This window comes from Euprymna scolopes, chromosome 15 (assembly GCF_053919585.1).
Source record: "Euprymna scolopes isolate OS-2025 chromosome 15, ASM5391958v1, whole genome shotgun sequence".
Lineage (NCBI taxonomy): Eukaryota > Metazoa > Mollusca > Cephalopoda > Sepiida > Sepiolidae > Euprymna > Euprymna scolopes.
The window spans coordinates 111,335,490-111,353,464 of record NC_136496.1 but is presented as its reverse complement, the minus strand read 5'-3'; positions in this window follow the sequence as shown (position 1 = coordinate 111,353,464).

The window sequence follows — 17,975 nt, the reverse complement described above, 5'->3', positions numbered from 1 at the left end:
TTGTCAACGAGGACCTTTCTAACATTGGAGGGGGGACAGCTATGTTCTTTTTTTAAATGTTTGTAAATCGCGCTTGTGTCGTTAAGGTGCATAGTTATTCGCCGGGACAACGTTGTTGTTGTATGCCCAATGTATGTATTATTTTTGGAGTTACATTCTCCAATAGAGCATTTAAATTTATACACTACATTGGTTTGCTCCAACGTTTTTATCGCCGGTGAAGAGTTGTTTTTAACCACAAGGTTTTGTGTTCGAAATTTCCTATAATAGATAATAAATTTAATTTTAAAATTACTGTCAACAGGCGTCAAGTATCTTCGTATAATATTTTTAATCGACTTTTATTCTTAATCGACTTTTATTTTAACTCATCACTGAATATATATATTTTAGTTTTCATTTTTAATCCTCATTTTCACAATCCTGTATTTTTAACACCAGATGATGTTTCGTGGACGAATCGAAAGCGCTCGTAACAGCAACATGTATGGATCCTTTATTAATATTTTTGATTTTGAAACAAAAAAGACAATACGAAAAATTGAAAAATTAAAAAAAAGAATTATAAGACAAAATGTCTCCGTTGTATTTAATAATATTTGCTTGAATATATATATATATATATATATATATATATATATATATATATATATATATATATATATATATACAATCTATATATATATATAAATGTAACTCTTGGTTCGTTCGCATTTAATTGTCTAAAAAACCGCTGGACGGATGGCTTCCACGTTTTGGTATAATATGTTTACTATATCCATGTGTGTTTTTATATATTTCTTTTTAATTATAACATTATACTTAATTTTTCTATGATAAATAGGTGGGTTTCTTTGTACATATAGGCCATTTTTTTTTATTTAGGGACAATTATTTATTACCGCTTCCTGTCACGTGGCCAGTGTTTCTAATTTAGCGGTTTTCCTGCTAGATCTGGAGATTTCGTTTGCAATCTAGCGGGAAATTCTAGAAAATCTGGAGATATTTCGCACCCACACACCCGCAAGCGCTTGAAAATACTTTAAAACATAAAATAAATTCATTCATGTAAGTAAAAAAAAAAAAAAGTAGCATTTATTGCCTTTGGTAACAATTATTTATTGATTATTTGTTTGGTTTTTCACCTTTTTTTCGGCTAACCATTCTTAAATCTCGCTATAAAATCGATTTTTCCGAGTACATTTTAGGTGGGGGGTGGGCATTCCAACCTTCGAAGTTTAGTTTAAAATACGAAATTTAGAAGTATTTAGTCGAAAATTGTAAAAAGCAAGAAACAACAGCAAAAAAAATTATATAAATACAGTAGAATTTAATTATCTACCAACCTTTTAACATGCTAAAACAAAGTTTGTTTGTTTTTTATTTTTCTAATATGTTGCACCATTATTCTAATATGTTGCACCATTATTGTGTTGTTTAATTTGCAGTATATTTCAATTTAACTTTTATTATAAAAAGTTTGAGTTTATGATTTGTTTTCTGCAAAAAAAAATAAATAAAATACCCTCTCTGAAAAAACAGGTAAAACTAGCTGATAAAATACGGGAGCTAACCGCTTCAATATAATTTCAGAAAAATATAGTGAGAAAACACGGAACATTTTATACACTGAATATACTATATTTATAATTTTTTTATGGTAGGAAATTAAAATAGGGAGTTTTTTTTGGGGGGGGGGGAATTAGCAATTTTTGAAAATTTCAGATGATAAAAGTTAAAAATCTAGCGATTTTCTGGACACTTTTTTTCTCCTGATCTCGCGGTTTTTTTTAAATCTCAGTTGCCAACACTGCATCACTAAAAAGAACACTACAGGCTTAATGTAAACAGAATGTGTTTACAATATCGGTAAATTTTCAATGGGTTTAATCACATGATTATTGATAAATTAACCGCATGTGGTCGCTTTCCTATTAAATATTCATCGAAAAATGTTAGATACAGACAAAATGAATGCCGACGCTCAAAGTATATAAACATTTTGACCCCTCCCTTTACTTAAAAATTCACCCAAAATCAGGAAATTAACCAATTTTAATGAAAATTGCAGTATTTATCAAATAATGATCGCAGAATATAATGAACTAATTATTTTTACTTAACTCTTAGTGAAAATGTTTTATTTTGTTTAAACAAAAAATACCTTTACTAAAGTTATGGTTTTCAGTAGTAAATAAAAAACGCAAGAATTTATTTTTGCTTTTTTTAAAGCATCGTAATTTATAACAATAAAACATAATTTTTACAGTAACATTACGAAAAAAGCCCCTAAAGTCCATATTAATGAATTCGATATAACTCGAAGAAAAATGAATTCTCGCATACTATTCAGGAAATTAAAGATTCAATTAGATTCCTATTTAAGTCACCTAAATTATTTAGGATGAAATGAGTTTAGGAATTTATAGCCAAACCTAAATATTTTTTTTGCTTAAAAAAATAGCATTAATACAGTAAGTTAGGTAAAATTGGCATAGAATGCTCTGCTTTACGGTTGTTGTAAAAATGGAACGGAAATTTGAATTTCGTTCCCTTTTAAATTCGGTACATTTTTACATTACATCCAACTCATCGTTCACATTCGACACATCAACTTTTATAGCTTTTCGGGTATGCTGGCAAGGTTACAGGTGTCTATTCCGAAAGCCGTTCTTAACATGGGTAGATTGGTAGGTGTGTCAGAAATTTCGTGAAAAATAGTGAATAATTCCACCCCGTTTTTCCAAGCTTATAACTCCTCGAAAAATGTAACTCAAGCCCTAATTTTTTTTAGTTAAGGGAGCAAGGACCAAGGTTTTATTAAAAAAAAAACAAAAAAAAAACAAACAATGTTTTTTTTTTTTTTAAGGTTTTAAACTTCGGACTTTACGGGTAAATATCTAAAAAACACTACTTTTTTTGTTTTAAATTTGAATATATTATTTATTGACCTTTTCTCTTCAATTTGTGATATATAACACTTTGGTGAGTAAATTATTTACTCTTAATTAGACATTTCAAAATGGGAGGCGTGAATTATTCGACCTCCTGTCTTTCCAAGCTTATAACTCCTCGAAAAATGTAATTCAAGCCCTAATTTTTTTTTTCAATTAAAGGAGCAAGGACCAAGGTTTCATAAAAAAACAAAAACAAAAGAAAAAACAAACAACGTGGTTTAAAAAAAACCGGTTTTAAACTTCGAACTTTACAGGTAAATTTCTAAAAAACACTACTGTTTTTGTTTTAAATTTGAATATATTACTTATTGACCATTATTATTATTATTCAATTTGTGATATATAAACTTTGGTGAGTAAATTAATTATTTACTTTTTAATAGACACTTGAAAATCGGGGGCGTAAATTAAAAAAAACCGTTTGTCTAAAATATTATATTCGGTTTATTGGAAAGGGCATAAAATTTCACATTAACCCTGAAAATACCGTAAAAATAGAATCAATAGAAATTTTTTTATAGATTTTTAAAGCTTAAAAATTGAAAAATATTGAGTTCGTAAAATTCATTAGTTTTTTTTTAAATAAAAAAAATATTTCTATTACGTTTAAAACAATTTTAATAGTTTATTTTGGAAGTATAATCCATAAAGAAAATAAACAATCCACTTTTAAAAGAGAAATTACGAGATTTTTATATTTTATTCGCAGTTTCGTGATAAGGGTGTCAAAAATTCTGATACATCTACTAGATTGGAGTGTTTATTCGTTGTAAACGTACCCTACAACCTATAAATGTCGACATTTCCAATGCGAATGGTCATCTGGACTTATGTAAAAAATAATAAAAAGATATACCAAACTGACTTTTTTCGTTTAAAAATGGAATTATTTCCCTTTCGTTATGAACTTTTTTTTTTAATAAATATTTTGTGTTTTATATACATAAAGTACAATTGTTGAATGTTACTTTTTGATTATATTCGTTTGCGGGGGGGCACAATTAAAAAATTAAGAAAGATTAAAACGAAGCGAAATTTAAGTTTCCGTTCCATTTTTACAACAATCGTAAAACAGCACATACTCAGCAAGTTTTATCGTAATTTATAAGCATTATGTTGAAACACTAAATCAACATTTTATTTATTTTTTGCATAATTAATGATGGAAGTATTTTTCTGTTTATTTTCTGAACATCTGTTAAAAAAATAATTTGTACATTCTCTTGAAAAAAAGAATCACATTTTTTTCTACTTTCACATAACTATTTACAGTGTTCATGGAAAGCATTCATCTGTTCTTTTTATAATAAAAATTCCGTTTACTGACAAATTTCTTTTTAAAAAAAGTGCAAGTTTTCCTGAAAAAACAACTTTCACCTAACAATTTATGGTAAAAAATTAATCTTTTTGGGGGGAGAAAAAATAACAACTTTTATTGATTAAAAAAAATTGCAAAAAATAATAAAAGTAAATAAACGAACAAAATGCAATTTTTCTTGAGGAATGTGTTCTATTTTAACAAACTGAACCACAGCAACGCGTGGTTGGGTACAGCTAGTATTTTGATAAATACGCTTTACTCCAGGTACACATCGGTTTCATCCTTCTCCGGGAACCATCATTGTGGAGGATCATTTTTCTGCCAGTAACACGATTCGAACTTCAGACCCAATTCAACATTTTAACTTCTAACTGGACCCCTGGAACCATGATGCACACCAAAAAATCTTTTTTTCCTCGCCCCTCATGGCATCATATAATGGACTGCCCCAATCTTTATTGTTTCCTTTCTTTATTAACTTTGGCATCTAATAAACAGAGAGAAGGAGAGATGCGGAAGCGAGGATGGTATATACTGTATAAAATACGAGCAAGGATCAAATTACGTGCAGTGAGAGAGGGTGAGGAAGATAAAGAGAAATGTAGTCGGAGATGGATCATTCTATTAGTTTATTGAAAACTGAAAATCATTAGAAAAAAATCGATTGGAAAGTTTTTGAAACATGAGGGATCTCTTTATTGAATTCACGTTCCGTCGGCGATGACTGAATAGAATTTCTTAAGATTAAGAAAACAAAAAATGACTCTTTCTTTATATTATTTAGTTGGAATTCATTATTGAGATGATTATTATTTATTAATTTTATTTATTGCGAACTATTATCCTCATCTTTTCTTAGCTGTTGTTTCACGACGTTTCGGCCAACTATTCCTCTGGCCTTCGTCAGGTGGTAACCGCCAGAGGCTTGCTTGGCCAGAAACATGGTGAGACGACATCAACTATGGATGGCAATAATTGCTGAGAATGTAGTTAAGAGATTCAGAGTTCCTATCCCGTCGCGGTTACCACCTGACGAAGGCCAGAGGAATAGTTGGCTGAAACGTCGTGAAAAAACAGCTAAGAAAAAATGAAGATAATAGTCCGCAATAAATAAAATTGACTCTTTCTTTCTCCTCAAAATAATTATCACGGTCAGGTACATATTATTTAATTAAATTGAAAGAATATGTATCTTTATTTATTTATTTACTAGCAAAGAGGGGCCGCCGGTTTTGCCCAGGCATAAAATACGCTTAAACATGATATTTTAATTCGTCCAGATTTCGCATATATTATTATAAAGTCGTAATTTCAACAACAAATAATTATTTGAGTGATATCAACTAAAATCGAAACCGAAACTGTAGCATTCAAAGCTGGTGATGTCACCACTGTACAAACGTGACACGTATGTGAGCGGATAAAAAAATAAAAAATGAAAAATAAACTAAGATGAATGTACAAAACAACAAAGATTTTTTTCAATTTTGACCCCTTTTTCACCCCTTAAAACTATTTTAACAAAATGTATAAATGTTTTTAACCTTTTTTTCATCCCTTAAGACTATTTTAACAAAATATATAAATGTTTGAACCTTTTTTTTTTCACCCCTTAAAACTATTTTAACAAAATGTATAAATGTTTGAACCTTTTTTTCCACCCCTTAAAACTATTTTAACAAAATGTATAAATGTTTGAACATTTTTTTCACCCCTTAAAACTATTTTAACAAAATGTATAAATGTTTGTAACCTATTTTCACCCCTTAAAACTATTTTAACAAAATGTATAAATGTTTGTAACCTTTTTTCACCCCTTAAAACTATTTTAACAAAATGTATAAAGGTTTGTAACCTTTTTTTCACCCCTTAAAACTATTTTAACAAAATGTATAAACGTTTGAACCTTTTTTTTTTCCACCCCTTAAAACTATTTAACAAAATGCATAAATGTTTGAACCTTTTTTCAACCCCTTAAAACTATTTTAACAGGCTAAAGACCCATAAAAGAACGGGCCATAAAAATCCGATCATTTGAAGCCTCTAACGCCGCTCTGCGACTTTTAGTTTCGGATAAGATAAAGCTTAAAAATATAAAGACAGGTAGATAGACGGACGGACGCGCGGACAGACAGACATATAGCCCTTTAGGTATTAGATTTATTTATTTATGACAATTTAATTATCTTTATATCAATAAATATTTCCTGTCTTTTTACCGAAAAATTAATTGTCAACTAAATATTCTTAAATTTACTAAAACGAGAAAGCCACTTTTTTCACACATGTTTATTTAAAATTGTACTGTTATAGTTGATGAGGCGGTATGATTTGATCTGAGAACAATTAATTATTAAAATAAGAAAAATCAGAATGTTAACCATAACGACATGAGATTAATCGACAATGACCAATTAAACGATTTCATTTTTAAAAGGTGATAGCATACATACGAACATGAAGTGACTTAGATTACTTACATATAGACATGTGTGACCCGCGGAAATGTAACAGAGCGCGGACGTGCGTATGCAAATGCCTGGGAAATTATGCCATCGGTAAAGAAAAAGACTATAAAAAAGAAAAAGAGCACGTTAGAGAAGACGATCAGGTTAGTGACGTGGATAATGTTCGAGAGCATGTTCGAGATCGCGTTCGAGAAAAGGACAACGTAGGAGACGTCACACTGTAATGAGAAGTTACGTGTGGCGGGAGAATAAAAAATTAATGTCGCTGTACAATAAAAACAAAAACAAAAAACGAGTTGAAGTTCTTTTCTATTCTTTGTCTACTTTGTGACTGAGCCTACAACGTGTTGGATTACGTTACAGAAATTCCACAGTTCTATCCAGCGTCTACTGTACTTAACATTCGCCCATTCTATGAACATTCAACGTGAACCAGTTTTGTTCAAACTAAAACATATATATTTAAGTATTCTGTTTTTTGTTGTTTTTTTTGTTTTTTGTTTTTTGCAGCTGTAATTATTATTTTTTTCTAGGGGAAGGCACCACTTATCAATACCAAAAGGTCACTCGAGGATAAGGGTTCATGAGTGTCAGATATCCGGTTAGACAACACCTTGATTATCGGTAATGGTGGCACATGAGTAGGGTTTAATTATTCAATGACAGGTCAACAAAATCTTGTCTACATTAGACTTGAAAACGACCATGTTATAATCAACTGAGAAGAAGCCCCGCGGTATTGCGTTCCACAGACGGATAGTTCTAGGAAAGAAACTTTGCTCATGGAATTTTCGTTTAATTTTAGACACTGATAGAGAGTGGGGGAAATTTTTGACATTTGTGGTAGCTAAACGAGTGTTTATTGATGATGGTTGCAGGGAAGGGAACATAGATAAAAAGCACCGTCGAACATCTAGCATGAGAATAATGAAAAAGCAGTTTAATGTAGTTTTAGAATATGTTTATGCGAGCCTATCTGTTGGGTGTTCGGCGAGTAAACGCATCAGTAAATAAAATGGTTAGTTCAGAACAACAGGAAATGAAAGTTCAGATGGGGTCAACTTGCTGAACTTGAGGTCAGGATTTCTAGACTGTGAGACGAATATGATTACGTATGGCACAAAAACAGTAGGAGAGAGAAGGTGGCGGTTCGTTCGAAAGCACGCAACGCTTAGGCATTAAAATGAGATCAAATAAAATATAATTAAACAGCGATTATCGATCTCAATCTATCGCCCACCCCCTCACACACACGCACTGGTCAGCGATTGGAAACGAAGGTCAAATCAAATAAATCTCCTCTGTTTCCATCAGTTTTGTCTTAACTTAGTCCTTTTGAAAGTGTAAATAGAGAACTTTTGCGTGACGGAATTTCAAACGGAACCCTTTATTTACTTCACGGGGGTAGCATGTTCTCATTCCTTCAGCCATGTCTGGATTGAGATCCTAAGCACCCGTAGCCCAGTGGTTAGCGTACTTAGAAAAATCAATTTTAAAAGTGATATTATCTTGAAGGTTGAAGGTTCAATTCTGAGTATGAGCGACCGAAAAATACAATAGTTAATTATTAAGAACCTCTATCCAGTCATGGCTGACGGAACGAGAGCATGTTACCCCCGAGAAGTAAATAAAGGGTTCTGTTCGAAATTCCATTGAAATTCCGCGAGTTCGGCAGAAACATTCCTTAGTTCGACAAGATATGTCTGAAGAAGGTTGGAGATTACATCGACCGAAACGTCGTGAAAATTACTTATTATGAGAACAGTAGTCCAAAGATTTCAAATAATATAAATAACCAATCCTCATCTCAAAAAAAAAAAAAAAGAAAAAGAAAAAGTGATATATACTTGATCAGCGTTTCCCTGGATGAATGATATCCAAAATGTAGAAAAAAAATTTATTCATTCTCTGAAAGTCAACTGGGACAGGTTTCATCAGCGGGGTGCGGAATTTCAGCTTAGGACAAGAGAAAGTTTGCAAAGCAAGAAAAATAAAGACACAATAAATAAATATAAATGAAGCAAAACAGGAGAAAAACAAAAACAAATAAGGCAGCATGTATACATTTTGTTAGGATTAAGATGAATTTTAAAAATTAGCACTTATCGTTTGTTTTAGGCACCATGGTTTCTAGCCCGTTTTGCTTGGCCGAAAGAGAATTTGATCATATTTTTTAGAGGTGGAAAGGCACTGATTTGAAAATAATAAACACACTAATTCTACGAGGAATCTTTTATACGAGAGTCGTTCAAATAAAAAAAGAAAAAAAAGAGAGGGTCTCCTATTATTAAATTAAAAAAACTAAAACGTTGAAAAGCTACGAAGACATGAATGATACCATTAAAACGAGCAACCTTTTGTGCTCCAGAATTTATTTTTCCTACATAGTCACCACCATTTTCAATGCACTTTTGCTAGTCTCTTTTAATGTCTCGATTGTAGAAATCCATTGCGCGCTTTGCCACTCACATCTCTGTTGTCACTCTGAAATCGACGAACCCATCTCCTAACTGTGCTGACACCAATTGCATCGGCTTCGTAAACTTTCAACAGGCACCGATGAATGTTGATCGGTTTCACCTTTTTCTGCATGAAGGAATTCAATGACGCATCTCTGCTTCTGACGCAGGTTCATGATAGGGGTTGTTTTCTTAGAGTCTCACACCGTCAATACCTGCAATAGAGAGACGAAGCTTTCTGGCTATGAATGCATAGGTTCATTCATCATAACAATGCAATTTGCAATCTCGCCCTCATCCACCCAGGCGGAATAAAAAAAAATATAGCTGGCATTATCTTGGGAACGTCCCTCGTATAAAAGGGAGATTAATATGTGTATGTCCAGCCAGAGAGGAATAAGCTGGGAGGAGAAGAAAGAGGGGAGGGTGGGAGGGTGGAGAAAACCGGGGAATTGGAAAAGAGAGAAAAATAGAGAGATAGACGTTTTAATAGGAATATGTTACACTTTTGCTCCGGGCGACGCCAGGTAGGCCCGCTAGTTAATATATAAAATGTATTCGTTAGTTGTTGTTCCGAAACAACGAAATTCTTTGTTTGTTTATTTTTACTATTGTGTGTGTGCGTGTCTTTTTTTTTTTATTACATTATCTTTATCTGAGCAGATCATCATCATCATCATATCGTATAATCCAAAGATTTTACTGTTGGCTTTTGTTTCCCTGATACTTTGCTAGTAATAATTCTTTCTAGAAAGACATTGGGTAGTTACGGGAGGGATCAGGTAAAGGTTACCAACATTCTAAGTGAAAGTGATTTTTGTGGAACGAACTGGATTTGAAATTGGAACATCCAGGTTGTCAGTCTGTGTCGTTAACCACTTGCCTACCATCACGTCCAGTGTGAGCAGATAAGCTTTGTCTACTGTAAAGTCTCATAAAATGGTTAATGGCCCTATGTCTGCAATAACGTCTGAATATTCTTGCTTATACAAAATACAGATTTTCAAACGTAGTCATCGGTAATCGCCATCATGTCGAATGTTACAAATAACAATAAAGTCCGGTAATTTGGGGTTTTATCTGATGAAATATTCAAGAGAATGTGACCTGTATATTCATATATTACCGTAGTGTTTCAGCTATAAGTTGGTGTAAAACAGCCTTAGAAATCTGTCCCGCCTTATTGACGCGTTCACCAAAATATTAATTGTAAATAACAACCTACATGAGAGCCCATGTTTCAAACTCTTCAGCCGAACATTCACACGCAACATGAATTGGAACAAATTCATTGAGGACATTACTAAGACTACCTCAAAGAAGGTGGGCTCCCTCTACCGTGCTAGAAAATTACTCACACCAAATAACACCCTATATCTTTACGAAGCCACAATTCACCTATGCATGGAGTATTGTTGCCACATTTGGGCTGTTACATTTACCACGCGTCTCTCTCTCTCTCTCTCTCTCTCTCTCTCTCTCTCTCTCTCTCTCTCTCTCTCTCTCTCTCTCAGATAGGGCCCAAAAACGACTCTCAAATCTAATAGGCCCCGCACTATCGACCAAGCTCCAATATCTGTCCCATCACGGAAATGTTGCATCGCTATGCCTATTTTACAAGTACTTTCATGGAATATTCCTTGATGAACTTATTGCACTTGCACTCCCTCGACGAGTATATCCCCGATTAACCCGACAAGCAGCAAAATCTCACCACTTCACTACTGATGTCCCTAGATACCGGAAATACTTCTACTCTAACAGTTTATTACCTGGGACTACCAGACTTTCGAATTCCCTCCTCGTTTCCTACTTCCCTGACTGTACTAACCTGCAAACGTTCAAATGTAATGTGAACAAATATCTCACTGTTCAACTCCCCACAGCACCCTAATAGATACAATCTCAATCCAAGTAGCTATATGACTTTTTTGAGGTGAAAGGATTAAGACAAAATTGATCGCCATTTTCGATTGGTTTATTAATTTACTTTTATTAGGGGGGACCGCTAATCAAGGCCAAAACGCCACTCGAGGATAACCGTTAATGAGTGTCAGGTAGTCGGTAAGATAACACTTTAATGACCGGTCGTGGTGAAAATTTGATTATTTAAGACGATAGCTAAGCACGAACTTGTTTACATAAGACTTGAAAACGACCATGTTAAAATCAGATGGGATTACATGTCATTTCGAACTTCCGATCCTAATTCAACTTCTCGTACACGTATCTCCCGTTCGATTCTTAAAAGCTAATAATGAAAATAGATTATGAATATGCAAGCTTTCAGAGAAAATAATCATGACGACTTCTTTGCCTCTGACCTCTAATAAAGACGGACACTACAACATAGGACTTATCAAAGAATTTAGAATATTGCTTGTAAATAGTTATTTTTAGTACTTTTATTTTACTAAGGGTCGTCATTTATCAAGGTCTAAATCCAGCTCAAGAATAAGGGGTAAATAAGTTTTAGATGGACGATAGGCAACACCGTAATGTTTGATAAGGATGGTGGTGATTAGACAGACTTTGATTATTTAAGAGGCTGGCTCTACAAGAATTAGTTTACATTGGACTTGAAAACGACTATGTTGGAGTAGCTGGTTTGCTCTTGCTATAACATTATAAATAGAAGTGTAAACATGCGCAATCCTGCATGTTTCCTGGGTTGTATAGTTGCAATGCATGCAGATAACAGGGGTGCTGTATGAGAAATATTTGACTACGGTAAGAAGGGTCACCCAAGAAATAGGAAGTATGTCTGGCTGAAGGTTTGACCACCCAAAATGTATTGCCTCTTTAAACGATGTTTCACGTCGAGAAGTTAAATCATTTGAAGTTGATAGAAATGTGCCTCTTCAATGCTGTTATAATGACTTGTTGTGGTAGGATCTACCTAATCGGGATACAGGGAGTATCAACTATATAAATATGGTTGGTACCGTAAAGACGGGAGAGACGCAACTAGAGACCCAACGAGAGACTCAGAGAGAAACGAGATGGAGAGTTGATCCCCCAGCCGACACCTTCTCCAGGGACGGTCTCCCCATGACTATACTAATGGACTCTATGCAAATATTTGTATATACTTTCTTGCTTTCAACATATCTGTTCTATTTTACTTCTGTTTTGTAGTTATTTATTCCATGTGTTCAGTCGACCTTCAACATAACCCACTTGAGATTTTCTAAATTGCTCATACCAGTTGGTTGATCCCATGATCAGGCAATGGTTTATACCTGTAGATAAACAGTCTATAATTTTCTAGCGTTCTTGATGGACGGACTAACTCAAATGACAACACACACACACACACACACAAACACACACACACACACACACACACACACACACACATATATATATATATATATATATACTCGGGTTTTTTTATTCAAAAGTAATGGACTAATGAATTCAACGAGGTTGTTAGATAGTGCTCAATAAAAAGAGCTGATAATACTTGTTTATTGTTATATAAACATGCTCACATCCCGCTGCTACAAACAGCCACTTGTTTCAATCAAACAACAGATATCATCAGGCAGCGACTTGACTATTCAATTGAATAGTTATTCATTGAACATTTGAATAGTCAAGTCGCTGCCTGATGATATATGTTGTTTGATTGAAACAAGTGGCTGTTTGTAGCAGCGGGATGTGAGCATGCTTATATAACAATAAACAAATATATATATATATATATATATATATATATATATATATATATATATATATATATATATATATATATATAATACGTATCAGGTGCGCTTGAAAGCCAAAACGCAATATTATGAAAATAAACAAATATTTTACTTGCTTAAAAATTTATAATTTAAATATATTTCGGAGTCAAACTCCATCCCCAATATTTTGTACATCTTTTTTCTTCCTTCTTTCTGTTTCCTTCATTGCCATGTTGTAAAGTCAGTTAGAAAAGATCCGCGCGTTGTCTCTCAGCGGTTGTATTTTGAAATGTCGGGACGGTGCGTTGGCTACGCGAGATTAACATCAGGGGTGTTAGTTCCGTTATAGACGCGTTGATTTAATTTGAATAAAACAAAATACGTATCAGGTGCGCTTGAAAGCCAAATTACAACGCAATATTACGAAAATAAACAATATTTTACTAGTTTGAAATTTTTAATTTAAATATATTTCGGAGTCAAACTCTATCCTCGGTATTTCGAAGAGAAGAGAGTGTGTATATCAGTCTGAACTGAAAGACGCCATTTACATCTGCGACGTATTAATGGAGATACTGATTCCAGACAATTGTGAGAAGGAGGATAGGGTAAACTTGGAGATGTCGCTATAGCTGAATCTTGGATCAACCATTGTCAGTCATAACGAGTAACTCGCTCTGCTTATAAATCTAAAAAGTGTATTGGAGTAATATGCTTTTTATAGTTATGATTGCCATGGTTTGAACCTAGTTTCAACTATTGCGACGTATATGAGATGCTTGATTGGTTACTTGTTATCATGTGACATAGAAAAGATTTGAAGTGCGATCAGTTTAAGTTTTGAGCGTTAGTTTAAAAAAATGCGATTTAAAATCTTTCTTTAGTGATTTTATATATTACGTTATACAACTTGTTTTGCTTTTAGAAGTTTCCCCAGAAGCAATATTTAGTCTAGTGAAATAGATATCAATTGTCTATATTATTTAATTGGAATTCATTGAGATGATTTTTATTTATTAATTTTATTTTAAATGAAATTAATATCAATTGTGATAAGTAAATATTTTGTCGTTGCCTTCATCTTCATGTATGGATACGTTCATTACGAGATAAAAGTGTCTGAAAAGGATCGTTACTAAAGGATCACGATTTGAAAATAAGACGGACAAGATATATTCCCGACCCCATCGGGTACATAAGGGCTTTATAGGCACTCGAGTCACCATCTCCAATTCAGCTTAAAATGGTATATTTTCGATTATGCTTCTTTCGGTTGAAAACATGGAACATTTCAACTAAAATTGTTAATCACTTTTTGAATCCATCCAAATGTTCCCGGTTTATTTGCATGAGCATTGTATTAACTTGTATTAATTTTTTTATTTGGACTACTGTCATCATCTTGGATGTTATTTTCACAACGTTTCGGCCGATGTAACCTCCTACTTTCTGCAGGTGCATCATAAATATTTATATAGAACTAAAAGGTTCAATTCAGTTTGAAATCTAGTAAAGAGGCTGGCATAAACCTTTTCTAGTTCGACAGAACACATCTGGAGAAAGTCGAGGGTTCCATCAGTCAAAACGCTGTGAAAAGAACATGCAAGATAAGACAAGTGGTTTGAATAATCAAAATAGTTCGAATGATACAAATGTAATACCAAGAAAATTTATTTTTTTAGGATTTTCATGGTATTTTTTCATGCGAAATATCCATCATTCAAAAATTTACTTAGAATGAATCAGCTGCATCACATTGACATTCTAGTGTTCAAATTAACAAGTAAACAATCATAAAAAAATATATACAAGAGTCGTTTCCAAAGTAAGACCAGCTATTTTTTTAATTCAAAAACAAACAAACTAAATCGTTGAAGAGCTACAAGACGGAAGTGGTACCATTAAAACGAGTTACTTTTTGTGCTCCAGAATTTATTTATCTATATAGTCAGCACCCTTCTCAATGAACCTTTGCCAGCCTCTTTTGATGTCTCAGTCGTAAAAGTCCAGAGCGCTTTGCCACTCACATCTCTGTCTCGACTCTGAAATCGACGAACCCATTTCTTACCTGTGCTGATATCAACTGTATCGGCTTCGTAAGTTTTCAACAAATGTCTTTGAACGTTGATTGGTTAGAATTTTTCTGCACGGGGAATTCAAATTACGCATTTCTTCTTGCTCCTGACGCACGACCATGGCAGGCGTTGCTTTCTTAGAGTCTCGCTCCGTCAGTATCTGAAACAGAGTGATGAAGCTTCAGGTCATGAATGCATAAATCCAGTCATCATAAGAATGCAATTTGAAATCACCCTCTAATTCATTCGAGCTCAATTAAAAAACAGGAGACATTAATTTTGGAACGTCTCTCATAGATGGCGTGAAACGGAAATTATAACTTGCTACAGCCTTGCGATACTAGATTACCATAGCAGAACAAATGTAAGTGCACAAAATGTTTCAAAATATTTCATACCAATTGAGATGTAAGTATCAAAGAAACTATAAGGTGTTCAGTAAGTTCCCATACATACAATGTGCCTTCAATAAGTTTCCAGACATTTTTAGTATGCACACTTTTATTGATAGTGCACACATAAAACTCTAATCTCCTTCGAAGTAATCTCCTCTTGATGCCCATCTTCCGCGTGTTCAGTCCCTCACGAATAATTGTGTACAGTTCCCACACTGACATCAAACTGTGAACTTATTGTCTCTATAGACACACGACGGTCGTTATCCATTACATTCTTTATTTGGCCAACCAACTCTGGTGTTCTGAGTTCCTTACTTCCCCCCCCTCATCATCCATCTCAGATTCCCTACCTTCTTTTGAACCTCTTATACCACTTAAAAACTGATGCTCGATTCATGCAAGATGGTCCAAAAGCAGTCTGAAGCATTCCATACGTTTTTGTAGCATTTTTTCCAAGTTTAATACAAAATTTTATTGCATATCGTTCTTTTTAGTGTCCTTACGTCCAGATTGCATTTTTGAAATTCACCAGCTGTGAAAATTAGGCTTTAGTAGGGTGTATTCCAATTCCTGTTGTAGCTGTTCATTTGAACCTGAAATCATAAAAATTGGCCAGTCATCTCATGAGCTATATAGCAATATCATACTGAATTTTCAAAAGTCTCCGATAATTTTAAATGTCTGTACAAAATGTTCAGAAACTTATTGAAGGTAGATCGTATTACTTAAATAATATTGGCCTTTTTCAGATATCGCTTAAAAAATAAAGGAAATATCTTTTCTTTTATTTATTTTTAAGTAACATTCCAAATTACGTTTCTGATTTTTTTTTTTTTTTTTTTTTTTTTGATAATGATTGATTACGTGTGTCACTTGGATTAGATAAAGTATTTGGTAAAATTCAGTTGTGAATCTACACTCTTCTCTGGGCTTAATGTGCAATCGTCAGTGCGAGCGACACTCAAAATTCAATTGCATCAGCCATGACTGGGTAGAATGACTTCTATCCGGCCATGGCTGATGGAACGGGAACAAGATATCCCCGTGGATTAAATAAAAAGGTTCAGTTCGAAATTCCGTGCAGATTCCCGAGTTCGATAAAAAGATTCCAGAGTTCGACAGAAAGATTTCCGATTTTGACAAGATATCTTTGAAGAAGGTCGAAGGTTACATCGAGCGCAACGTTGTGAAAATAACACTCAATATTTAAAAAGTAGTCCGCAGAATCCAAATAATACGAACATCTTAAATTTAAAATGATATCTGAAAAATATTATTTTATTAACCAAATAAGGCACCAGAGAATACTGAACAAAAATAGTCAGACCATCAAACTTTCTGTGGTCAATTCTTATGTGGACATCGATCCTTGAGAGATTTTTATATCTCCGACGGGGGAAAAATTATTAAAAACCTTTGAGAAGGATCATACGATTTGGGGAATTCCGTTTAGTTTTTGGCACAAAGAAAGAAAAAGAGACAGAGAGACAATGAAAGTTCTTTGCTGTGATTATAGCGACGCGAGTTTGTATTATGAATAGTTTACAGGATGACAAAGGACTGGCACTCAGTCGAGCACTTATTATGAACGTAATAATACAATGGAAAAGCTAACAGCATCGCTTCCGTGAAAAATGGGATTGCGGAGAAGAGAAGGAATCATCCAACACTATGTAGTGAAGAAATAGTGCTCAGATGTATGACAACAGTATTTCATCTGAAAGCATATCTGGCTCTTATACCGCCAGAAGATTGCGTCAGGAGTGACGTATCTTTTGTAGCGGTAGAACAACCAAACCGTTTATCCGGCAACGTTAACAGTAACAGATTTCATGCAAGTCTTCTATTTCAATCTGGGGAGCTTAAAGAAGGGCATGTTCCAAGGAAAGAGACACTTAATTCAACTGGTGAGAAATGAGGATCCGAGTGGGTTTTTTTTTATCCAATTTTCACTTCAAACAAGGCACAGTGCCACTTTGAAGTAGAGGGCTACTATTGGAGACATAAGTTGCGGGGGGTATTATGGAGGGACATAAGTAGCGAGATGTCTATTCACATTACATTTGAACTTCTGCATGTCAGTACGGTTAGGAAAGCATAGTCCCGGGAGGGAGTTCTAAAGGCTAGCAGTTCTGGGGGAAGAAATTATTGAACGAGGATGCTTTCTTACACCTAGGGATCTCTACTGTGAAGGGGTGGGATTTAGTTGCTTGTCGGGTTTGTCGGGGGTATTCACGTCGAGGGGGTAAAACTGCTTGTAGTTCGTCAGAGCATTCACAAATAAAGTACTTGTAGAACAGACAGAGGAATGCAACATTTCGTCGATGGGACAAAGGTTGAAGCTTAGATGACAGTTCAGGACCTATCAGGTTAGCGACTCTCTTTTGAATCCTGTCATGGAGTGAGAGACAAGTAGAAGATGCACCAGCCCAAATATAACAACAGTTTGTGCTGAAAGGAGTTTGGTTTTAGATATTCTATAGCTAACAAGCTTGTGAAGCATACATTAATGCATAGCCATATCGAAATCCTTTGAAACATTTAGAGATATCCGTATTATTTGGATTTTTCGAACTACTATTCGCATTTCAGTGTTATTTTCACA